The sequence below is a fragment of the Pongo pygmaeus genome, chromosome 19 (assembly GCF_028885625.2).
Source record: "Pongo pygmaeus isolate AG05252 chromosome 19, NHGRI_mPonPyg2-v2.0_pri, whole genome shotgun sequence".
NCBI lineage: Eukaryota > Metazoa > Chordata > Mammalia > Primates > Hominidae > Pongo > Pongo pygmaeus.
Window position 1 is genome coordinate 5,443,963 of NC_072392.2, and position 26,039 is coordinate 5,470,001.

Consider the following 26,039-nt stretch of genomic DNA (forward strand, 5'->3'; position numbering starts at 1 on the left):
CTTTGGGAGACTGCTCCCTCTATCTGGGAGGCTTTCTCCGACTTGATAAACTCCTCCTCCTCTACTGCGGTTCAGATGTCATCTCTTGCGGGAAGCCTTCTCCCATGTCCCCAGGCACAGTTCCTTCATTGGCCACACATAAATTATTTACTTCTTGTTATAGAGAGCTGTGCACTATCTGTTACCCCTGTCCCCTGGACCATGAGTACTTTGAGAGCAAGAGTGATAGCTTATTTCTATCAGCATCCCCTTCCTCCCATTGCCCAGCAGAGTGCCTGGCACATATTTGATGCATAATAAGTATTTGGAGAATTGTAAAATTAATTGAGCCCACAGGATGGACACAGAAGACTGCCTCGTGGGGATGAACTCTTCAGTCTAGAAGGATGGAAGCTGAGAAAGGACACAACCGAACGCTATAAAATGCTAAGGAGAATAGAGAGAGGCACATAAACTATGGGTGTGTTTTTCCAGTGGTCCCTCGGTTGGTCATTGCCCCTGGCTTTTAGATCCATCCCCCGTCTTTCTCCTGCAAGCTGTGTTTCCCAGGTACCCTTGCCATGGGCGTTTGTCTAGGTTTGGCAGGAGATTGGAGCATGAAAGGAAGGGAGAGGTCAGGCTATTTCTCCTTTTCTTTCTGCTCTGGGTGGGGGAGGGCATTTTCTGGCTGTGGCTGCATCTGGACAGCTGTTTCAGGTCCCAGCTGGACAGCCCCTCACACCACGGTCTCAGCTTTTCCTGGCAACCTCTGCTATGGTTCTAGCTCGGGCTGGGTGGCCCTGGCTTCTGGGTTTTGGTAATATCATCATCCCCCTGTGTCCTGCAGCTGTTGGAGGGGAAACTAGCCCCTGCTGTTGCTCATATTTGGGTGGCTTTACCATCCCTGCGTGGCTTCTTGGTCTTTTTATCCTCACTGCGGCCCGTCCTTCCTATTAAATTCCCTGTGATGGAAATACTAGAGTGGTTTCAGTTTTCCCGACTAGATCCTGATCATCACAGTCTTCTTTCATCAATCAGCTGAAGGTTCAGTCCTGGGGTTCCTAGACCAGCCTCTGCCCTGGGTTCTACCCACAGGGGTCTCTTGTCTTGGCCACAGTGTTCCTGCAAGCCAGCCATTGGTGGCCTTTATAAGCACCAGTGTTGCCTCCTGCAGCTATTTGCCTTATGATTCCCTTTCAGAGATTTCGGTGATCTGGATCCGTGGCTGAATCAATGCTTCCATTGGTTCTCATGGAGAAGGATCCTGAATCCTGGCGGAGTGGGGTAGGAGGCTTGGTGCAAGACCACAACCCACATGTGGCCACTACTTCCAGGATGCTAATTACCTTCTGTGCCTTGACACTTGGAAGAAGAGTGTTTGAAACACATTCAGATGCTAGTAAACTCCAGCAATTCATTATGCCAAGAGCTGGTGCCAATAGGAAATATAAACCCTTCCTGAGAGGCTTGGCTGAACTCAACAATTGATCAGTGTAGGATGATTAAGGGAAATGAGTGTGTCATGCAGCCACCCCCCACTATGGAGCAGTGATAATGTGTCTTAGGGGACCTGGTTGGAGCCAGAACCGGGGCCGAGTGGACCAGAGGCTGACCCCCTGGTGGCTCTCACATCCCTTTGCAGGATGGCAGGAGGGTGAAGGGACTCCCCAACCCTTGGTGGAGTTAAAGGTGTAGGAACTGAGGTGAGGGAACCGGGGCTGGAGAGGAGATGGATGGGTCACTCCAAGGCAGCAGATGGGACCAGGTGAAACCTTTCCTAAGAGTGGAGAAATGAAAATACTTAAAGCTTCAGTTTGACAAGTACGTATGATAGAGGAGAAGAGAAAAAGCTAAGAGGGCAAGGAAGAGAGATCTGGGCACTAGAAAAAGGGTGGACATTTCTTTTCCTTTTTTGTTTTTTGTTTTTTTTTTTGAGGTGGAGTCTCACTTTGTCACCCAGGCTGGAGTGCAGTGGCGTGACCTTGGCTCACTGCAACCTCCGTCTCCCAGGTTCAAGTGATTCTCCTGCCTCAGCCTCCCGAGTAGCTGGGATTACAGGTGCGTGCCACCATGCCCAGCAAGTTTTTGTATTTTCAGTAGAGACGGGGTTTCACCACGTTGGCCAGGCTGTGCTCTCAAACTCCTGACCTTGTGATCTGCCTGCCTCGACCTCCCAAAGTGCTAGGATTACAGGTGTGAGCCACCGTGCCTGGCCAAGGGTGGACATTTCTATAAAGGTCATTGAGGAGATAGGATGGCAGGAGAGACGGGAATTCAACATGCGGGACACTGAGGCCCATTCCACAAGACAGGAGACTGTGGCTTCATTTATTTAGTGCCTGTGTGTGTCAGGTATGTGGGAATGCAGAGGTGAAAAAGACAGTGCCTGCTCTTTGTGTGCTCCACAACTGTGGAGACTGAGAATAAAGGAGATGACCACAATTCAGTGTGGTATGTGCTCAGGTATATGGGCACACCAGTTGCTGTGGGATTTAAAAGAGGAGCACCTGAGTTAAGCAAACTTGGGAGGCCAGGTAAAGCTTCCAGGAGGAAGAGATTTCTGCATGGAGTCTTGAAGGACAAACTGTAGTTATGCAGGAAGAGGAAGCAGAGGGGCTGGTGAAGGCATCACAGCATCTGGAGAGTGGTACCCAAAGGCCTGGAGTGAGGGAGAGCTGGGTGTGTTTTGGGAGCTGGATGGGTGATGATGTGAGGAGAGGCTGGAAAGGCAAGTGGTGGTGGAGGTAGGCTGGGAGGCCTGATGCTACTAGGAGTTTGGACTGGCCTCCTGTGAGTCATGTGGAGCTGCTGAAACAATATGGTGGAGGAGTGATACAGTGAGATTTATAGTTTAGAAAGATTCCCCTGGCTGCAACGGGGAAGTGTGATCAGAGAGGGTAAGACCGAGGCAGGAAGACCACACAGGTGGCTCTTGTGATGGTTCATGTGACAACTGCTTCCTGCCAGCCCAGGCTATGCTGTGACACCAGACAGTCCAGCTATAACAACCGGGCAGACAGACGGAGCCTGTCCCATCCCTGACCAGGATCTGTGGGCCCTAATGGGGCTCACTCTGGCACGGAGAGAGGGACCTTGGGGAGCTGCTTTGGGAGCAGAAGTGGCAGAGAAGTCAGCTGGCTAGGCTCTGAGATGTGCCCTGTCTTCTGCACCTGACCGCAGGGCTGATGCGGTTTGACTCAGTGGGGCCAGTGCTTTGCAGGTGGAGGCAGAGATTTAACGGCTGCTGCTCCTGAGTTGTGAGAGGGTTTTTCGGGAATGCATGTGAAGGAGGCATCTCTATACAGCTAAATTCCTTTATTAACTTAATGAGTTTGGCTGCTTTCCTGGAAATGCAAGTGCCATTTGGCACCATCGCTGCTGCTTCAGAAAGTGTGTCATTAAACTAAGAATCTGTAGGAACGTACAATAGCGATAAACGAAGCTGCTTGGGAGATTACACAGCATCACGTAGGCTTCACAAGGACCTTCAGAAGGGGGAATGCTTTCACTCTGAGGTCAGTACCCAGTTAGGTGCTGGGAGCAGGGGTAGTAGACACTTCAGTAATTATCTGGATAATCCAATCAATGCAGGTAATGCTGCACAATATTGGGAGGGAGAATATTAGAATATTAAAGTCATTTTAAAGTTGAAATATAAACTTTAAAGGGGTCAGAACACCTCCTAGCCCTTCTCTGTCTCCCGTGTGCTGAGCACCCTCAAGTTCAGGTTTCTAAAGGCAGGACCCAAGTCTAAACGCTTTGTTCTTTCTGTGTTGCAGCCTTGCATCCGATTGTCCAGGTGGTCCCCAGACCCACTGACAGGGAAACTCGAGGCAAACTATTTCTTTCAAATGCCCGACCCAATTTGGAACAACAGAGGCTGAGACTAGATCACTGGGTAAAGTGGGAACAGAAATCCTTCTTTCCATCCCTTTTGTTCCTTGGAATGGGAGGAGCCTTGAAGCTAGGGGGAGACTTGGGAAGTTATTGGGCTTTTGATTTTATAATTGTGAAATCCTCTTTCTCTGAATTGAGTTTGGACTTGAGAGTTGGTTATGAACGCTGTGTGACAAGAAAATTTTCCCAGATGATGTCAGCCAGTGGACTTTGTCTTTATTCACGTGATGCTAAGTTCCCAGGAGCCATGGCTGCAGAGACGATGGGACCAAGTAGCCATAACAAGTTCCTCTTCCTGATCACCTGCTGTGCGTCAGTCATTCTTTCTGATCCTCATAGCAAGCCTGCAATGGTGGCATTAATCTTTTGCAGCTGAGAAGTGGGGGCTCAGAGAGGTTAAGACATTTGTGAAAGCCCACCCAGCTGGGAGGTGGTGAAGGTGGGATTGCACTCAGATTGTCTTAGGCCCAAACTGGTGCCTTTCCCCACACACCTCTCCTTGCCGACGGGTAAGGTGTATATTGGGGATCTGTGGACGTTAGGTTTGAGCTTAGCCCGGCTGGGAAAAGCGTCTGTGGTCCCTCCACCCGCTCTTGGCTCCTATCCCAGGCAAGGATTCCACATGGTTGGGTGCTTTTATAAAATTTTTATTTTTCAATTACATACTCATTGTAACAAATCCAAACAACACAAAAGTGGATAAAGGAGGTGGAGAAGGACTGTCCTCCCCATTCCAGTCTGAGACCTTTTTCTTTGCTTCTGACACGTGGAGCTGAAGGGGTGGGCTCAGTGGCCAGATGGGCCAGTTCGATTCGGGGCTCCACTACTTGCTAACTCCACAACCCTGGGAAAATTACTTAACTTCTCAGTGCCTCAGTTTCTTCATCTACAAAATGGGATAACAGTACTTATCTCAAGGGGTTGTTGTAAGGGTAAAATATTTAAATAATTGGCAAAGAATAAGCATTTAATAAATCATTAGTGATTTTTATTAAACATGGCTTTTAAAATCCAAAATGAGTATTAACACTCTACAGATTGTGTGGCAACTTCCTTTTTCACTTTACAATATGTTATAGACTTCTTTCCAAGTCTGTACATATGGCACCTTTTAACTGGTTGTGTAGAATTTTATTTGTAGGGATATACTATAATTTATTCATTCAGATATGAATGCACATTTAAATTATTTCCACTTTGTTTTTTTACCATTACAACCAATGTTACACTTTGTGCCTCACATGGTCTTACTAGTATTTCTGTAAGATAGAGTTCTGGAGCAAGATCATAAGATTTTAGGGTATTTGTATTTTAAATTTGATTACATATTTTACAATTCAACAGCATAAAAAGAAAACCTGTTTCCTCAACCTTAAAGAACACTAGATTTACTCACTTTACAGCTGTTGGGTTAAAGAAATATCCAAATAACTTCACACAAGATGAAGATATTTATACAGATGGAAGTAAAGTTCTTACTTTACACCATAGATGTGCAGACATGATATAAAAGAAAACAAAAGGCCGGGTGCAGTGGCTCACGCCTGTAATCCCAGCAAGTTGGGAGGCTGAGGCGGGCGGCTCACGAGGTCAGGAGTTCGAGACCAGCCTGGCCAGCATGGTGAAACCCCGTCTCTACTAAAAATACAAAAAAATTAGTCAGGCATGGTAGCATGTGCCTGTAATCTCAACTACTCAGGAGGCTGGGACAGGAGAATTGCTTGAACCCAGAGGTAGAGATTGCAGTGAGCCGAGATCGCGCCACTGCACTCCAGCCTGGGTGACAGAGCAAGACTCCATCTCAAAACAAAAACAAACACAAAAACCGAAAAATGAACCCTCCAACCCCGCAAAAAAATATGGCAAAAGACATAAAGTCCCTTCAGCACAATTTTGAACTAAAGATGAGTGTGTTTAGGGAGCACTGCCAACATTATTTAATCCTTATGACATCTACTCATTGTTACCCCCATTTCAGAGGTGAGAAAACTGAGGCATAGAGAGATTAAGTAGTTTGCTTAAGATCATGCAGCTGGTGCATGGCAGAACCTCCCTCATGTCAGGACCTGCTCTCCGTTCAGCCACACTACCTCCCTGTAGATGTCCACACATGCTTTGGACTGGAAGAAATTGAAGAGGATTCAAGGAAGTGGAAACTTCATTAGCTCGAGGTGCAGAGCTCCAAGTGGTTCCATGCGTCCTGCATGGCTTTAGATGATTTTCCCATCTGTGATGCAGAGGGGCTGAGCTGTAATAGGGAATCACTGGGGTGGACAGAGAGCATCTTGTGCCTCTCTGCCCACTGGGATGGAGAGACTGGGAGGCAGGCAGCAGGATGGTTCATCTGCAGTTGGACTGCATTAGCATTCCCATATATTTATACAAATAGCCCTCAGCTCCTCTTGTGCTCGTTTTCCACACGTGCCTATCAGTGTAGTAAATCCTGAGCACTTCTGCTTAAAAAAAAAAAAAAAAAAAGAAACAAAAACCCAACAAAATAGAATCAGTGCCTTTTGTGTTCAAAAGCTAAGTGTCTATAAATCAGACTCCTTGAATGAGAAGATGTATGTGGATTCATGAAGACAGGGCTTTGAATTATTTATCAAGAAGTGGTGCTACTTGGAACTTCAGGCACACTCAGCTCCACAACAAAACTGAGTGGCTTCTCAAGATGTCTCTGTGGACATGATGGAGGATGACATGGATTTAAAGAATTACTTAGACATGGGGCTTCTTAGTGTCTGGTACCTGCCCACATTTCCAATCCCCATATGCCCCAAGCTGCAGCCTCACCCAGGCACTCAGATTCCTAAAGCATCACGTTCGCACACACTGTTTTCTCTCCTTGGATGTTCCTTTCTTCTTAGCCACCCTGCAAACTCCTATGCATCTGCCAAGAGCTAGCCTAAATGTCCCCACCTCTTTTTTTTTTTTCGGAAATATTTCCTGCCTTCTCATCAGGGTTACTAGCTGCCTTCTTTGTAAGTCTGTCTAGATACGAAATACTTCAAGAGCATAGTTAGTTATGTCTACCTATCTGTCACTAGAACAGTGTCAAGCACATAGTCAAAATTTGGGTTGTCAAATGAGGGGATCATTTGATGTCAGTGAGGAGACAACCCTTCTTGGTCAGCACCACGTGTCTGGCATGTGATGATAATTTAATTTCAAGCACAATGTGTCTAATACTTCTGTGAGTGGCTTGATCAAGATGCTAGGGAAGATGCTTTACTGACTTTGCAGGTAATGCAAACCTGGAAGTGATAATAAACACGTTGAATGGCTATTCGGTATTTTAAAAAATGTGGATAGTTTGGCAGACTTGACTGAAATTAACAAGATGCCACTGAATATGGATAAAGTGGAGATGTTACCAATATAAAGGTCTGTGAATCAATGGCAGTTGGTGGCTGGTGTGAGCGAGAAGATTCACAGGTGACCAGGGTATTAAATAGTCCTCCACATATGCCACGGTCTTTCATACCCATTGGTGAGGGGAAGCTTAGGGGTTTGTCTGGGAAAACACAGGAATAGGAAGAGTTTGAGTCACTGAATCCTCTGTTTGTAATAATGCCTGCCACTTAGTAGGTTCACAATAAATATTTGTTGAATTATGAATGAATACTCTAGTCACTTTGCATTTACTTTCTGCTTGCAGTATCCTATGCCTCCAAATTTTTTTTTGAGACCCTCTGTTGCCCAGGCTGGAGTGCAGTGGCACAATCTCAGCTCACTGCAACCTCCACCCCCTGGGTTCAAGTGATTCTCCTGCCTCAGCCTCCTGAGTAGCTGGGATTACTGGCACCCGCCACCACACCTGGATAATTTTTGTATTTTTTAGTAGAGACGGGGTTTCACCATTATTGGCCAGGCTCGTCTTGAACTCCTTACCTCAGGTGATCTGCCTGCCTTGGCCTCCCAAAGTGTTGGGTTACAGGCGTGAGCCACTGAGTCCAGCCCAAATTCTTACTAGTTCTTCAAAACTGAACTCAGAAGTTAACCAACTTTAGGGCACTTTCTCTAGTGGCTACTTCCCCACTAGGCTATTATAATACTCTCGTTTAAAACATAGGACTTAATATACTGTGTGAATGCTATTTGTTTATAGCATTCACACAGTATAATATGTGGGATATATAGTATGGATCCCCCATTAGACTGAGAGCTTGGCAAAAGCAGGGGCTGGGTTTGATCTCTAATCAACCAGTGAACTCCATATCATTGGTGCTCAATCAATGTTTGTGGACTGAATGACTGAGAAGCTCTGGCACATAATTTCCCTCAGAGCTCAGTGGTCTGAGAATTAGAGACAGGTCAAAGGACAAGGTCTTTGACTATAGAGGACAAGACTGTAGGGCATGGGTTCAAGGGATCTCAGGGTGTCATTAAGAGCAGCACTTGGTCTAGAATTTGTAGGGAGATGAGTCTTACTCTATAGCCCAGGCTGGAGTACAGTTGTGCGATCTCAGCTCACTGCAACCTCCTCCTCCCAGGTTCAAGTGATTCTCCTGCCTCAGCCTCCAGAGTAGATGGGACTACAGGTGCGCGCCACCACGCCTGGCTAATTTTTGTATTTTTAGTAGAGATGGGGTTTCACTATGTTGGCCAGGTTGGTCTCAAACTCCTGACCTCAGGTGATCCACCCGCCTTGGCCTCCCGAAGTGCTGGGATTATAGGCGTGAGCCACCGCTTCCGGCCGAAAATAGGTAGGTTTGATTTCTAACCTTCAATCATCCTTCAAGAGCTTCAAGAGCTTCTGACTCTAGATCTGTGCATTGGGTATGACATCACAGCTGTGTCTGAGACATTGTAGGTGGAAGAGTTCAGAGTTATGGCAGGGTCCCTGGCCTGGGGGCAGTGATATAGAGGAGAATGTTGCTGGAGTTAAGGAGGCTGGAGAACTGTAAGACCAGGATGTCAGAGGGACATCATCTTGGATGCTGAGTTCATCAAGGATGATATCAGGGGATAGAGTGTAGAGTACATTTTAAAGATCACCTCAGACTGAAAGCAAGTCACACAGCAAGTACAGAATCAGGTAGGGGGAAGATAACTCAAGGGGATGGATACAAGAAAGGGCTGGGCGCGGTGGCTCACACCTGTAATCCCAGCACTTGGGGGGCCGAGGTGGGCAGATCACTTGAGGCCAGGAGTTTGAGACCAGACTGGGCAATATAGCAAAATCCCATCTCTAAAAAAAATACAAAAATTAGCCGGGTGTGGTGGCAGGCACCTGTAGTCCTAGCTACCAAGGAGGCCGAGGTGGGAGGATCACCTGAGCCTGGGAGATCGACGCTGCAGTGAGCTGTGATTGTGCCTGTGCACTCCAGTCTGGGTGACAGAGTAAGACCCTGTATCAAAAAAAAAAAAAAAAGAAAAAGAAAAAGTGAACAAAGTTGGAGCCATAAACACAATAATCTACCCCAGTGAGGAGAGCTGACATTGGGAGAGAGCCACTATTTCTACCCTAAGATGCAAATGGAAAGAGTGGTTCTAGAGAAGACGTGGAATGCAGGAGACTCTGATTCCAATACAACAGGAGCCGCAGGGCATACTGTGTTGGAAGAAGTGTTTGGGCACAGTATATATCTGGAGAGGAGACGGCAGAGAGAGAAGTTTGCACTTAGGACCGAAAGTAAGGATGGAGGGAACAGTTCAACGTGGAAACAGTGCCAGGCTTTGGACTAGGCATGCTGCCTGCTCCATCTTATTTGGTCCCTACAGTTGCAGGTGATAAAATGGGCTCAGACAGGTTAAGCAACGTGCCCAAGGTCAAGGTCACACAGTGAGAAAGTGGATTTAAGCCCAACTGTCTGTGGATCTCAGGTGTGAAGGAAACAGGATTTGGCTGACGATGGCAGTGAAGGAGGGGGAGGGGAATGGGGTAAAGGAGTGCTGAAGTGCAGAGATCTGTGGCCCCAGCTCACCCCAATGTTGAGCAGAGTGAGCCTGGACCAAGACGCCTGTTTGCCAGCATGGAGTTCTGGACTGCGAGCTCCTGGGGCATGGACCTCATTCCTGCTCTAGTCCTCCTGCCCACAGCATCTAGCAGAGTTCTGAGACTCAGCACTGAGGGGCACATCCCATGTGCCCAGTGGTTTACCACCACTGTCTCACTCAGCCCTCCTAACAGCACAGACGTGGCATGTGCCACTATTATCCCCATTCTACACACGAGACAACCATGGCCTGGAGAACTAAGACACGTCTTCGTGTTCGCAGACTCAGTGAGTAGAGAAGCCAGGGCTTAAAGGTGGGGCCGTGGAGCCCAAAGTTCGTGCTCTGAAGTGCTGGCTAGGCTGCCTCAGGGAGGAAGCAGTACACCAAAGGGAAGGGTGGCGGGACGGGGAGAGCCTGGACATGGAGACCCTTACGGTGAGGGGTTTGACATGTCACCATTGAAAACGTGAGGACTTATTACTACTCCCCAGGATTGGACTAAGTGTTTTCTTTTTTTTTTTGAGGTGGAGTTTTGCTCTTGTTGCCCAGATTGGAGTGTAATGGCGCGATCTCGGCTCACCGCAACCTCCGCCTCCTGGGTTCAAGCGGTTCTCCTGCCTCAGCCTCCTCAGTAGCTGGGATTACAGGCATGCGCCTCCATGCCTGGCTAATTTTGTATTTTTAGTAAAGATGGGGTTTCACCATGTTGGTCAGGCTGGTCTCGAACTCCTGACTTCAGGTGATCTGCCTGCCTCAGCCTCCCGAAGTGTTGGGATTACAGGCATGAGCCACCGTGCCTGGCCTGGACTAAGTGTTTTCTATATCTTATTTAATCCTCAAAAATTACGTGGAGGCTGGGCACTGTGGCTCAGCCCTGAAATCCTAGCACTTTGGGAGGCCAACACGGGAAGACCACTCGAGGCCAGGAGTTAGAGACCAGCCTGGGCAACATGGGGAGACCCCCCGTTTCTATAAAAGGTAGAGAAAATTAGCCAGGTATGGTGGCATGTGTCTGTGGTCCTGGCTACTCAGAAGGCTGAGGTTGGAAGATTGCTTAAGCCTAGGAGTTTGAGGCTGCAGTGAACTATGATCATGCCACTGCACTACGGTCTGGGTGAAAGAACGAGACCCTGTCTCAAGAAAAAAAAAAAAAAAGTACTTGAGGATACATATTATTTGTTTGCCCATTTGAGAGGTGAGAAAACTGAGGATCAGTGAGGTGAGCTCATTTGCCAAAAACCACACTACTACTAAGAAGAGGCAATGCTGCAGGCAAATCTGGTCACGGCTAACCTCAAAGCCCACGCTTAACCACTGCACCACCCAGCACTTTGCTATCCAACACTGAGTGATTCAGCCCTGCGCTATCCGGGCCCATGCGGGGTGCAGGACGAGGCTGCAAAGGCAGATGACTGTGGGATGTGCTGCAAGCTTTGATTACCTAGAAGACTCCTGGGAGAGGGAGGGTCAGACGTTTTTGTTGCTTCTTAGAATTGAATTTTTGGAACACTCTGGTGAGAGTTGAGAATTTGGCACAGAGTGAGCACCCCAAAAATGATGGCTGTGCTGAACCAAATTGTGGCTCTTCCTGGAGTGACACTTCCAGCCAGAGGCCCTCCAGGTGTGCACAAGAGCAGCAACGCCCCAGACCTCCAAGGACTAAGGACCTAAAGTAGTGCAAGAAGCCCAGATGCAGCCTCCCTATGGGAGGGGCACGGTGAGCTCCAGGCCTCCACATCTGGACAGAGAGCTCTCATCAGCTTGGATGAGCCAGATCAGGTCCCTCGGCACATGACGCCTTTCTCCTTTTCACGCCATTCTATAAACTCCCAGTGCTGTGGCCAACCAAACAGGCAGGGCTGGAGCAAGAACCATGTCCTCCCTTCGAATCAAACATTTCCCACAAACCTTTTTCTCCCCAAAGTCACTAATAACAATCTTCATGCCCACAGCATCTGCTAATGATTTATTATTACACGGGTAGTATAACATTTTCATACCCACACCATTTTTCACCCTAGGTGGAGTTAATTGCAAATGACTCCCAAGCAAACAGCATTTCCTCCAGCAATCCATTGCGAACAATGGAGCTCCGATTCCCCCCACCAAATCCTGCCGCCTTGCCCCAGCTCCCATGACCTTCCCTTATTTATCACCATTGCTCTAAATGAGTCACACACACCAATAGAAAAGGCCCTGAAACTTTCAACTCAGTGGATTTCTGCTAAAAGCAGCTCTAAAAGCATGTGGACTTTCTTGAAAATTGAGTTCTAGTTTCTCATCAAATGGAAAAAGAACTTTTCCTTAGGGGCGTCTCTCACCACCTATGTCCATATGACGTATGTGAAGTCGTGATGTCTTGGAGGTGGCTGAGGGGCTTTCAGGTTCATTTGGTCGGTGACAGAACGCTGCCAGGTGAGAGCAAGGCTGCAGAGAGCAGAGCTTTCCAAATTGCTGCATTTTCTACAACTCTAAGGTAATAAAACTGGAATAGGTAACAATTGATGTTTATATAATTCTACTAAGTGTCAGAGACTCTTCTAAGTCCTATATGTATATTTTACGTATATTTAATGTATATATTAAACAGCCTCTTCATAACCATTCTGAGGTAATTACTATTAGTATTTCCACTTTACAGGTGAGGAAACTGAGGCACAAGAGAGATAAGTGACTTGTGACTTGCCCAACATCATAGAGCTGGTAAGTGTTGGAGTCAAGATGCAAACCCAGGTGATCTCCATCCAGTATGAGCTCTCATCTGCTCTTCTCTCTGGCCTTTTTGTAGTGTGTTAACCTCTTTCCTTTCCTATGTTGACATAATCGTTTCAAAGACTATACAGAAAAGATGTCGAGTGAAGCAGTGTGAACGAAGACGGTGAGTTTTGTAGAGAGGGCAGACAGAGGGCTGCGCCTTTCATGGGGCTTTCTACTCCTACCAAGCAATGAGAAGAGCCCCCTCTCCCTCCACCCAGTGGAATCATTTCCCCCAGTTCTGTGTCTATGAGAGAGCAGAGGGAGAGGACATCCCTGGAACCGGAAGGCCTGCATTTGAGGACCAGCGCCCTCTCTTTCCAGCTGTGTGGTGTGAAAGGAGTACCAGCCCAGATTCTGGGCATGGCCTTCCACTAACTAGCTGTGTGCTCTCAGCCATGCTGTTTCTTTCTCTGGACCTAAATTCCTGCATCTTCAGAAGAAGGAGGGTGAGCTGGATGATAGTCAATGTTACATCTTGCTCTAAGTGAGGCAATTCTAGTTCAGGATACAACAATCACTCATTTATTGAACCAACTTCAGATCATTTTAGTGGTGGCCACACGGTGCACCTTCTGGAGATTAATTCTGAATTCGAGTTCAGGCTCAGAGGAAAAGGTGGCTTGATCTATTTGTGAGTCTACCACAGACTTTGGAGGGGGGAAAAGTGAAAGTTACACCAGACATCTGACATTCTAGTTCCACTGTCCTCACTGTTTTATTTATTTATTTATTTATTTATTTTTTGAGACAGGGTCTGGCTCTGTCGCCAAGGCTGGAGTGCAGTGGCACAATCTCACTTACTGCAACCGGGCTCAAACAATCCTCCCACCTCAGCCTCCCTAGTAGCTGAGACTACAGGTGCACACCACCACGCCTGGATAATTTTTGTATTTTTCATAGAGACGAGGTCTCACTATGTTTCCCAGGCTAGTCTTGAAATCCTGGGCTCAAGAAATCCACCAGCCTCGGCCTCCCAAAATGCTGGAATTACAGGTGTGAGCCACTGCACTCAGCATCCTCACTTTTTACATGAGGAAACCAAGCCCTAGAGAGGTTAAGTGACTTCTGTTAAGCCTCACGGTGAGGTAATGGTGGAGTTGGGATTAGAAGCCAATTCTGCATATTTACTATGGAATGTCACTGTATGAGGAGTTGGCAGAATAGCTAACAATGACCGACATTTATTGAAAAATCACTATATCCTCGCTATGTGTGGTAGACGAAATTATTGTTCATCACTCATTCCTTCCGCCTGAATCTCCAATCCACAGGCAAATGAGTGAGAAAGTACGTGCTTGTTGTTGTATGACACTGAGCTTTTGTGGTTGTCATGCAGCAATAGCTGACTGATACAGTAACTGGTATCTGAAATGGAATGCTTTCATAACAAAAACCTGAAATACATGGCACTGGTTTTGAGACTGGATGGCAGGTGGTAAGGGAAGTATTGTAGGAGGCTAGTAAAATGGCACTCATGTTATGTAATGGCAAAACGTTTGGCAAAGCTGTCACTTGGAATAGTCTGGAAGGTAAAGAATGTGCCTGAAGCATTTGTCAAATTGGATGAAAAAAATCTAGGGCAGGATGTTGAAAGTATGTGCTGACTACTGCTAATTGCATTAAGCTCAAGGAGGAACTGGCAGGCTTGCAAGCAGAATTTCAAGGAACTATAAAGAGGCCAGAAATTGCACGGTGGGAAAACAAAACAATGTCTTACCAAACCGGAGGTGTGGCCACTACGATATAGCCTTGGGAGATAAAATTTAGGGGTTTCCTCTGTAAGATTTTTGTTGGTTGTTTTGCAGCCAAAGCTGACTGATGGGTACTCTACCAGTCACTTTGCATGCATTATCTCATTTAACCTTTATAATAATCCCAGAATGTAGATGTGATTATTTCCATTTCACAGATGCTGAAACTGAGGTGTAGAGAGGTTCTGAAACAGGCCCAAGGTCACACAGCTATGTGAGGCAGAGCCAGAGTTAGAACTCAGTGGTAGAGGCTTGGCTCGGTGGCTCACGCCTGCAATCCCAGCACTGTGGGAGGCTGAGGTGGGCAGATCGCCTGAGGTCAGGAGTTTTAGACCAGCCTGGCCAACACAGTGAAACGCTGTCTCTACTAAAAATACAAAAATTAGCTGGGCATAGTGGCGCCTCTGATCCCAGCTACTCAGGAGGCTGAGGCAGGAGAATCGCTTGAACCTGGGAGGGGGAGGTTGCAGTGAGCTGAGATGGCACCACTGCACTCCAGCCTGAGCGACAGGGGCAGACTCCATCTCAAAACAAAAAACAAAAAACAAACAAACAACAACAAAAAACCCTCAGTGGTGGATCTAACTCTAAAACCCATACTCTCACCAGCAAGCTTTTCTGCCTCTCATCCTGCAAACGCTGCTGTTCTCTTTACTGTGAATGTGTGTGAGTGTGGGAGGCAGAATAATGGACCTGCAAATATGTCCCCATCCCAGTCCCTGGAAATCACAAAGAGGAATTAAGGTTGTAGATGGAATTAAGGTTGCTAATCATCTGACCTTCAGAAAGGGAGATTATCCTGGATGATCTGGGTGGGCCCAATGTAATCACAAGGGTTGTTATAAATAGAAGAGAGAGGATCAGAGAGACCTTTGAACTGCTACGCTGCTGGCCTTGAAGACAGAGGAAGGGGCCGTGAGCCAAAGAATGCACACGGCCTTCAGAAGCTGGAAAAGGCAAGGACACGAATTCTCCCCTAGAGCTTTCAGAAGGAACGCAGGCTTGCTGACACTGCGATTTTAGCCTCATAGTCTCATTTTGGAGTTCTGAACTCCAGAACTCGAAGATGACAAATTTAAGTCACGAAGTTTGTGGTAGTTGGTTATAAATAGCAACAGGAAACCAATACGAGTATTCCTAAATGTGTGCTTTATGTGTATGTACAACATGACCTTTTCTTTTGAGACAGAGTCTCACTCTGTCGCCCAGGCTGGAGTGCAGTGGCGTGATCTCAGCTCACTACAGCTTCCACCTCCCGGGTTCAAGTGATTCTCCTGCCTCAGCCTCTGGAGTAGCTGGGATCACAGGCATGCGCCACCAAGCCTGGCTAACTTCTGTATTTTTAGTAGAGATGGGGTTTCACCACACTGGCCAGGCTGGTCTCGAACTCCTGACCTCAGGTGATCAGCCTGCCTTGGCCTTCCAAAGGGCTGGGATTACAGGCGTGAGCCACTGTGCCCGGCCCAACATGACTAAGTGTAAATCTCTCCATAAAAGTCTACATGTCTTGGGTGAGGAAGCCCTTTTGGTGGTGAAATAGGGGTGAAGAAGCCAGCAGATTCCTGAGAGGGCTGCAAGCTTCAGCTATTCCTTTATTAGTTGGCCACAACACACACAGCGCTGTAATTGAATTCAGCAAGCATGATATGCCTGACACCCACAGGTAAGTATCTATGTGAGTGAGTGGTATAGCCATCTGTGTTCAGGTACTCACACACGTGTGTGAATATTCATACGTGCCCCTGTGTGAGTGAACATGTCATCTTTGCTCATGTATGTGTGTAGACAGATGTGTCTATGTATGTGTATGACTATGTGCAGGCATGTGTGTACATGCATAAGGCACTTGAGAACACATATGTACACCTCTGTGTGTTATGTGTGTTGTGTGCATATGCGTGCACCCTGGATTCACTTGGGCATTTTGGGCCTGAGATCAGAACCCTCCTAACCCATTAATCCGGCACCTTCCTGAGCCAGGCCCTGGGTAGAAACGTAGCACAGGAGCCCTTGACAGGAATCATTAATTTGCTCTTTTCTCCCTGGGGCTGGAGTAAAATGAAGCTTGTTTTCCATTTCTACACAATGAGAAGAAGTGTATCGATTTTTCCTCACTTCTGATTGTTCACATTAGGGGCTTGTTTCTAAATAATTGACACTAGGATCATTTGTTTTACTGCACAAACATATTTTACGGGTCACTTTTCCCTTTGAGACATAGTCCTGGGTGGACCTGAAACAAGTCCATTTTGTAGATTGGTGTTTCTCTGCATGGAGAACATCCCTCAAAGAGCAGGTTCAGCTGCTCTGGTGGCCCCCTTTCAATTGTGTATTTGTTCACCCATTAATTTGTCCAAAAGATTGCACTGAGTGCCAGTGCTGTGCAGACAGAATCTAGGCAGTGGGTGTGGGCTGTGGTAGAGGAGCACTAGTGGGTCCTTGCTTGCTGAAGCAATCAGTCGGGCCTGAAGTGCTAGCCTCAGACGGAAGTGCTTCCTTCCATCCACCTTAGGAAGCAGTAAGGAAATTCACGGGCTCAAGGAAAAGCATGAGGAAGAGGGAGGCACACAGTCAAAGCCCCCAGCTGTCAAGGTCCCCTCTCCTAGCTTTGCTCATGTCACACTGACTTTTCAAAGGATGCTGCCCAATCGTCTACAACCAATCATCCTTATGCTTGAAAAATAGCTTAGCCCCCATCAGGCTTCTCTGAGCCCCCAACCTGGAAAGACACCTCCCTCCTCAGTCCATCTCCCCCAGGGTCAGCATTTGAACCTTGTTTCTCACGTTCTGATTTGGGTTTCAACGTGAGTTCCTTGGGATGTAATTTCTTTGAGGTCAGAAGCCACCCCTGCCTCACCGTCTCTCCAACTTCCCCAGGGGAGTTTCCAGTGCTGTTACCCATACAGTTGGATTACCCTCACTCCCTGGACTTGTGAAATCCTGAGAGAAGCAGCTGAGATGGAAAGTGGTGACCACCACTCCCAGCCCTGCTGACTGTTTTTCTGGACTTCTAGTACTGACCCTCCACGTCCACCCTTGGGTTGAGGTGGTCTCTTTAAGGTCTTCTCAGTGTGACTCTAGGCTAATTTTCCTTTTTTGAAAGTGGTGCTGAGAACAGTAGTTTCTTTTCTTGTATGGGTGACCTCTTCATGGACAGTTCAGGTTTCCAAGCTTTGGTGCCATATCCTGCAACCCAGTGAGGAGGAGAAGGGAAGGTCCGGGCTGAAAGGCTTACAGATTCCCACTGTCCCTGCGGGGTAGGCTCCATTCTGGCTGCCTGTGAGCCCCTGAGCAACTGGGTCAGCCTTGTCTGCTCAGGGGAGGGTTGCTCCCGATTCTTGCAGGAGGCCTCAGCTGGTGCAACAGCAGTGGCAGGTTTTGGGAGGCATCTCCTATCTCTTCATATGGCCCCAGAGAGAGAGAGAGACTCATGGGACTTTCTTATACAGGCTGAAGCCAGGAATGCTAGTTGCCTCCCTAATATCCATTCTCTTCTTTGTTCTTCATAGCAGAGACCCAATTCTATTTCATGTGGCAATGGGTCTAACTAAAGGACCAAGTGTTCCAGCTTCTCTTGCAGCTAGAGGTGACCAACAGGTTGGGAGCAGAAGTGGCTGGGTAGAGCTTCTGAGAAAGTACTTTATCAAAGGGCAGGCAATGGTATGTGACTTCTGCCCCCTCTTTTCTCTCCTGTTTTTTTTTTTTTTTAAATTTTGATTTTAATTATTTTATTTTTTGAGACAGAGTCTCACTCTGTCACCCAGGCTGGAGTGCAGTAGCACGATCTCTGCTCACTGCAAGCTCTGCCTCCCGGGTTGAAGCAATTCTCCTGCCTCAGCCTCCCAAGTAGCTGGGACTACAAGCACCTGCTGCCATGCCCGTCCAATTTTTTGCATTTTTAGTAGAGACGGGGTTTCACCATGTTAGCCAGGCTGGTCTCAATCTCCTGACCTTGTGATCCGCCCACCTCAGCCTCCCAAAGTGTTGGGATTACAGGTGTGAGCCACCGCGCCCAGCCTTTTCTCTCCTGTTAGCTTTCTGCCTAGAACTCAGACATAATGACTGGAGCCCCAAAAGTCATCATGAAGTGGCCTTGAGGATGAAAGCCGTGTTCTAAGGATGACAGAACATAAAGATGGAAGATCCTGGCTCCTATTTACTACAGAATATTTTCTTCTGTTTATCCCAGGGCTTCTTGTATATAAGAGAGAAAAAAATTATTGCCATTTTCTGTTACTAGTTTCTTAATGCAACTCCTGATATATCAGACTGTATAGTTATAGCTGTTACTGAGAATACCCAGGTGTTCAGGAGCTGGGTGACCCACGCACAAGTGATCTACCAGTCTTTTAAAATTCTATTATTAAAACCCAAACATGCTCTTTCATTTCCACAGAACACTGGGTCTAAATTTAGACTGGTGCATCCTGATGCTGCACCAGTCTGCTCTTAATTTAAGGCATACAGGCATCTTGCTAATTTGAGGATAGTTATGTGACTAAGGGAGAAAGTGGCAGATGTAAGGGGAGCCCAGGCTCCAAAGGGAATTTTCCCAGAGGCTCCTCCAATACAGATATCCAGAGTAAAGTAGCAAACAACACAGGCTGAAGGTTCCAGGCTCGGCCAAGCAGCCAGGTAGTGCAGCCCAGCAGAGCTCATTCCACTTTGCAGAGGCTATGTGTGCATGTATGCAGGCTGACTGTCAGTATTGGTTTGACTGGGTGGGTTATTAAGGTCAATGTTTATTCTGATTCGTCAGTGCCTATGCCTACACCAGTTAACTATTCTGAATATGACCCCTGCGTAGTACAAGGCTTTTAAAACCTGACAACCTCCTTGCTTGATGATGGACTACTTCATCTCCAGGTCCACCCAAGGACCGTGGAATGCACTGGAGTTCAACCTGTATATTCAAACAATAAATGATTAATTCTACACATGTGCAACTCTGTAATATTGAAAGAGGAGGTCAGTGAGTGTGCGTATTAAAGGACAACAGAGGCCTTTCCTCTAAGTGGATCATCCTCAAGCTCTTTTTGTTGTTTTCTTCAATTCTCTATCTGGTTGTCTTTTGATCAGTACAGACATGTCTTGATGGGGAATTAATCATATTCCAGCTGCACAGCCACCTTTTTCTCTATGTCAAAAATGACAAGCTCTTTACTTTCAAACATAGCCACCTATTAGATAGTGTTGTGTTCTTCAAGCAGTGTTCCGCCTTCTGAAATAGATTCCCACTCAGCACGGGCAAGTGCCAGCTCCTGGGCCTTTGCCAGTCTGCTCCCTCCCTTAGCAGTTAACCTGGTGGTGCTCAGCCTACCAGGGGCATGGGATGGCTCCCACTACTTGCAGTTGTAATTCTTCACCTCACTGTCATGGTGCCTAGCTTCCTGGGAGCTCAGGACATTATTCCCTCCCTAAGCCCTTTGGGAAGGTTGCTCAGGGATCTAACCAAGGGTGAGTTCAGGCCCCCTTACCACTGCCTATTCCCTAAAGTGGTTTTGGGGCATGGGTCCTTAGGCGTCCTTTTACTAGTTCATCTTGGGTGGAAGTGGAAGTTCCCATCCTTTCTAATACTGAGCTGTGCTGCTCATCCCTTCTGCTCCACGCTGGTCTTACAGATCCTATTCCCTCTACCCCACCCCAGAGGAGGAATGCAATTCAAGGTCATATGATAATGAGGAGACCTTGGGAATTTTGTTCAAGGGGTAGCAGAGACTGGAGACCTGTCTGTGTCCATGAGAGTATAAAGATATTCCTGGAGGACTTCCTATTCAAGATGCTGCACTGAGCACATTATATTCCCTCCTTCCACTAAAATGACAGTAAAGGAATACAATAGTATAGTCCTCTAACAAGGTAGACAATGGGGAGGGGCAGTGAATGAGACATTTTAACATATTTCCAGAAGGGAGGAAGTATATGAAGAAATGCTGGTTGGAAAGCAGAGTGGAGAAACTCTCAGCTTGGAATGCATGCAAAGGGGACATGCTTAGTGGAGCCCAGAGAAGGCCGCAGACGTAGAGATGATAGGTACTTTAGGATGGCCTAGGACGAAAGAGTGAGGCTGAAAACAGGAGGAATAATCGAAGATGTGTACAAAAACAGTTGACCTTCACAACCCTCACTCTCTTTCTCAAAATGCAGACTAGATGACAGTCCAGAATTTACCCCTAGGACAAAACAGAATGATTATTTCTTAAGAAATTCCATAAATGTCTGGGAAGAATTTGGGCAGTGAGTGTGAGTTGGGGTCTGAGAGTAAAGTCCTCTGCCTTCTGGCATTTGAGGGGGGAAGGTTTTGTGTGATTTTGGCTTTCTGATCATTCATGTGGCATGAAGCCACCAGTGGCCAGTCCTGCCCTTGGATAGAGAGCTCCTGGTCAGAACAGTTCATTTATAAACATGAATGAATGGCCAAGGATCCCCAAACATTTGAGGAGAATCTGAATTAATCAAGAGACAAAGTAAGGTAAATGGGACACTGGTTGCAGAAGAAACAGGATGATTAGGGAACAGAACTTCTAAAAAACTCCTGTCTCCAAAGTATTCACCCTATTCCTGAACATATCAGACTTCCTGAGTGGTCCTGCTGAAGGTCCTCACGCTTGGCTCAAAGTGGAAAATTTAAACATCTTCGTTTGGCATCTTACTAAATCTATGCTGTAATGTCCCAAATGGTAGCCATTAGCCACTTGTGGCTATTTAAATGTAAATTTAAATTAATTAAAATGAAGCAACAAATTTAGTTCCTCAGTTGCATTAGCCACTCACGTGCTATTTCAAGTATTCAATAGCTGCATGTGGCTAGTTTCTACTATACTGGACAGTGCAGATACAGAAGTTTACATCACCAAAGAAAATTCTATTGGACAGTGTTGATCTATAGCAATAGGTTACAGCCGAAACTTGCATTTTATCATCATTACATAGATTTATACACACATACACACATCAATCACGTCCTCTTTTACAAATTATTTGTTTTTATATATTTTTAAATTGAAGCATAATTTATATATAGTAAAATGCACAAATCTTAAGTGTACAGGTCGATGAATTTTTAGTATGTATATACCAGCGTGACTACCAGTCAAATCAATATATGGAATATTTCCATCACTTCAGGATACTCCCTCGTACTCCTTTCAGCCAGTATTTTGTCTCACCCTCTCCCATCTCCCCCGGGTAACCATGCTCTGAAATCTATCACCATAGATTAGTTTTGTCTGTCCTTGAGTTCATAAATGAGGTCATACAGTATATATCTTTTGCATCTAGTTCTTTCCCTCAGCATAATGCCTTTTGAGATTCATTCATGGTGTGCATACACTGTGCATGTGGTGTTTGTACTATTTTGTTGCTGAGTCATGTTCCATTGTATAAATATACCACAATTTGTTTATCCATTCACCTATTGATGGACATTTGGGTGGTCTCCAGTTTTTGCCTATAATAAATAAAGATGCTATGAACATTTGTTTTTAAGTTTTTTTTTTTAGGTTTCCATGCAAGATCATGGGCTTCACAAAAGCAAGCCAGGGGAGGACTTTGGGTCCCTCGAAGTCCTTGGGAATGAAAAGTGTGTCGCTGGACGCCAGGGACGGGAAATCGAAAATGAAGGGTCTATTGTTTACTTGTCTCTTATGCCCTCTGGTTCGTAACCAGCCCTCCTTTGAGGGTCCCACACAATTTAGAAGACTGCACGTTTGATTTCAGGTGTTGTCTGTCAGAGTCTTCTCGCTGAACCCCACCCTAGGTAACAGGGAAGAAGGGATGCAGAAGCAGCATTTTTTTTTTCTGTGTGGGTGAACTCACCTGCCTTCCTGGCCCCTTTCCCTGATGACGCCGGCCATGATGGCAGCCGCAGCGCACGCTCCCAGACTCCGGGTGCGTATTAGTCTGTTCTCACACTGCTATAAAGAACTGCCCGATACTGGGTAATTTATAAATGAAGGAGTTTTAATTGACTTACAGTTCAGCATGGCTGAGGAGGCCTCAGGAAGCTGACAATCACGGCAGGAGGAGAAGCACACATATCCCTCAAGTGGCGGCAGACGAGCGAGCGGCTGAGCAACGGGGAAGCCCCTTATAAAACCATCAGATCTCGTGGGAACTCACTCACTATCGCGAGACATGTGACGGTATGGGGAAAACCAACCCCAGTGACTCAATTATCTCCACCTGGTCCCGCCCTTGACACGTGGGTATTATTACATTTCAAGGTGAAATTTAAGTGGGGACACAGAATCGAACATTTTCAGGGTGGTTTCCAGAGTCGTCCCAGACTCAGCTTCCTGCTGCTCAGCCTAGGGGCTCTGACGATGCCACCCACCCCATGACCCCGAACTTCATCTGCACGGCCCCTGCCCTAGATTAGGCCTTGTCCTTTCTCACCCGACCCGTGCATCAGCCTTCTTGATGGTCCAGCAGGCAGGGTACGGTGATCTTTCTAAGACACAAGTCTGACCCTGCCCCTTTCTTCATTAAAATACTTCAATGGCTCCCCATTGCCCACAGGATAAATCTAAGCTCCTCATCATGGCCTAGAAAGTCTCCTGTGCCTTGGCCCAAAGCCTCCTCATCAGGGCCCTTTCATGTGATTTTCCCACGTCCTCTCCTGACTCCAGCTAGTGCAGGGGGCTATCATAGCTCTTTGCCTCAGGTCTGGGGCAAACAAAGGAGGCCCTTGCCGCAGGTGTCAAAAACTTATAATCAAGATTTTAAATCAATATTAAAAAAAATCAAAATGAGCGCCAAAAACCCACAACTAACGTAATATCAGAATTTAATGTAAAGACAGGCTCTGACAGTGCTGTGCAGAGTGTTATTTGGAGCCTGAGGCAAGGGGAAAAGGAACATCCCTACGAGTGTGTTTTTATGTATTTTTAAAGGGTTAATTTAAGTATTGCAAAACAGAAAAGTAGACGTATCAACACTCACAACGTTATTTTAAGTTTAAATATTTTATTTTTATCCAGACCAGAATTTATTATAATTTCACGTTCCTGGCTTTAGTAGAAGCAAGTGCATCAGTCAAATTTTCAAAATCTAGTTTTGGGAAAGGGCAGACTTTGAGTCCAGCTTTACTATGGGTTCACATGGTGCTGATGCAATCATGTCCTCTTTACATGGGGTACCACTTCTCCTGTCTAGGTGGTGTAGGGTGCTGGTGAAGAACAAGATCTTAAAACTGGACCAGGCAGGGTGCAGTGGCTCACACCTGTAACCCCAACACTTGGGGGGTTGAGGTGGGCAGATCATTTGAGGCCAGGAGTTTGAGACCAGACTGGGCAATGTAGTAAAACACTGTCTCTACAAAAAATACAAAAATTAGCTGGGTGTGGTGGTGTGCACCTGTAGTTCCAGCTACTCAGGAGGCTGAGGTGGGAGAATCATCTGAGTCTGGAAGGTGGAGGCTGCAGTGAGCCATGATCATACAACTGCACCCCAGCCTGGGTGACAAGAGCAAAACCCTGTCTCAAAACACACACACAAACAACAAATGACAAACAAAACCGGGCCACCTCGGTTCTACATCCTGGTACCTTTATTCAACCGCTATGTGATTCAGGGCAAATTATTTAACTTCTCCCTCTGCATCTCAGTTTCTTCACTGGTGGAAAAGATATAATGGAAGCTCCCTATTAGGGTGGTCGTGAAGAGCAAATAAGATAGCTCTTTTAAAGAACTTAGACAAATGTGAGGTCCAGAATAAGTTCTCAAAACAATAAAAAAGTCCCTAGATACAGTCTTACTCATCCTTCAAGACCCAGCTTAAGCCTGAGGAGCTGCCTCTAACTATTCTAGGAAGTCAGCATTTCCCCTTATCCTGGGCTCCCTTGACCCCGGAGCTTCCCCTGGCATCTCCCTGACCACATGGCATAGTCCTCCTGTATTTATCATCTGTCTCCTCAACTGATTGCGAGCAGCCCCAAGGCAGTAACCACAGGACATCTTCTGCAAAACCAGGGCTGAACTTGCTACGCCAGCTGGGGTTTCCAGACCATGCTTGGTGCTCAGCTCTGGTCTTGCTCTGCTGAGAAGAGAGAAGATAAGGTTTCTGCCAGAAAGGGCATAGTCTGGGGAAAGAGTTGACTGTCCTGAAGACTGGTGACCCAATATTACAAGTGAGTTTGAACTTCAATCCCCCGCTGGCCGGGAGAGGAGAAACTAAGGGTCAGGAAGGCCCAGAGTGTTCTAGAGGGAAGGTCCAGCCCTGCCATGGTGCAAAGGCCCTTGGTGTTTTTTGACTGTGTAGAACAAGTCATGCTAAGGAGTCCTGAGCCTCTGAGAGTGATCCCTGACATCTGCACAACACCTCAGGCCATATGTGGGGGCTGATGGGATGGGGCTAGTCACCCACATTATGGGTATTCTCATATCATAAAAGAAGAGAGTGTTCACTGCTTCTATGTCAAGGTTTCCCACAACCTCATCTGAGGAAGCTCCCACACAACTGGTTCTGCTTCTAGCATCTATTCTAGGACCCAGCTGCTGCCTCTCCTCTTCCTCCCCTGTATCAGTCAGATTCCAACAGAGAGACAGAAAACATCAGGATTCACAGGCATACAGATGTGCATGTGTATATGTATATGTAGATACATATGTCATATGTATATGTATGTGTATATGTGTGCTTCTATGGAATTGGTTTATGCATTTTGGGGGATGGGGGCTAGGCTGGCCATCGGGAAGGGTAGCTGGAATGCTCAGGCAGAGCAGAAGCTTCTGTCCACAGGTAGTATTTCTTCTTCTTCAGGGAAGCATCAGTTCTGCTCTTACAGCTTTTGCCTGATTGAATCAGTTTCTCCCAGAGTATCCAGGATACTGTACTTTACTTAAAGTCAACTGATTATAAATGTTAATTATATCTACAAAATACCCTCATAGCAACATCTAGATTAGTGTTGATGGAATAACTGGGGTCTGTGCCCTAGCCAAGTTGACACATGAAACTGACCTTCACATTCCCCAAATTCACTTCTTGGATCTATGGAGGAAGAAGAAACCACCTTAGTCTGTTTGTGCCTATGTAAAGCAAGAAGCAAGAGGAAAAAGGGATTCCCAGGGGTTGGAACCCATATCGCTGATCAAAATGGCTTGCAGTTGGAGGAGGTGACTACAGACTCCCCTCAATAGCTCGAGCAGAGACCACACTCCTGCTAAACCAGCGTCAACATCCTCAGTATCCACAAGAACAAGTGTCTCCTTCAGATGCTGGGAAAAGTTTAGGTGGGGCAAAAATGAGAGAAAGTGTCCATTTCCTGGGCACCAGGCACTGATAGAGAACAGATTCTAAAGAAGCCTCATCCCCAGAGCTTGTCCAGTGAGTGAGACATCCTTCTAACACTCACATGTGGGAGCTATCATGTCACCTTCATCCACTTTCTTCTCTCCACTCAACCATCCACCCACCTACCCAACCATCCACCCACATACCCATCCATCCAATCACATATCCATTCATCTATTCACATATCTATCCATCCACCTACCTACCCATCTATCCATCACTCTCTACTTACCTATCTATCCATCCACCCACCCACCCATCCAGCTATCCACATACTCATCCATCTATTCACATATCTGTCCACTTACCCATCTATCCATCCTCCACTCACCTACCTATCCCATCTACCCATCTACCCATCCATCCACCCACATATCCATCCATCCACCCACCTATCCATCTATCCATCACTCTCTACT

The 26,039-nt window shown here is 46.6% G+C and overlaps 1 protein-coding gene across 1 annotated transcript in view; it reads right to left on the minus strand.

Annotated features, from left to right (window-relative positions):
• Nucleotides 1–22,391, minus strand: part of NLRP1 (NLR family pyrin domain containing 1) — a 103,221-nt gene extending 80,830 nt beyond the window's left edge. Inside the window, exon 1 of the mRNA XM_054459483.2 lies at nucleotides 22,300–22,391. The gene's annotated coding sequence lies outside the window, so the exon portion shown is untranslated. The remainder of the gene's footprint in view (nucleotides 1–22,299) is intronic.
• Nucleotides 22,392–26,039: the final 3,648 nt, after the last annotated feature.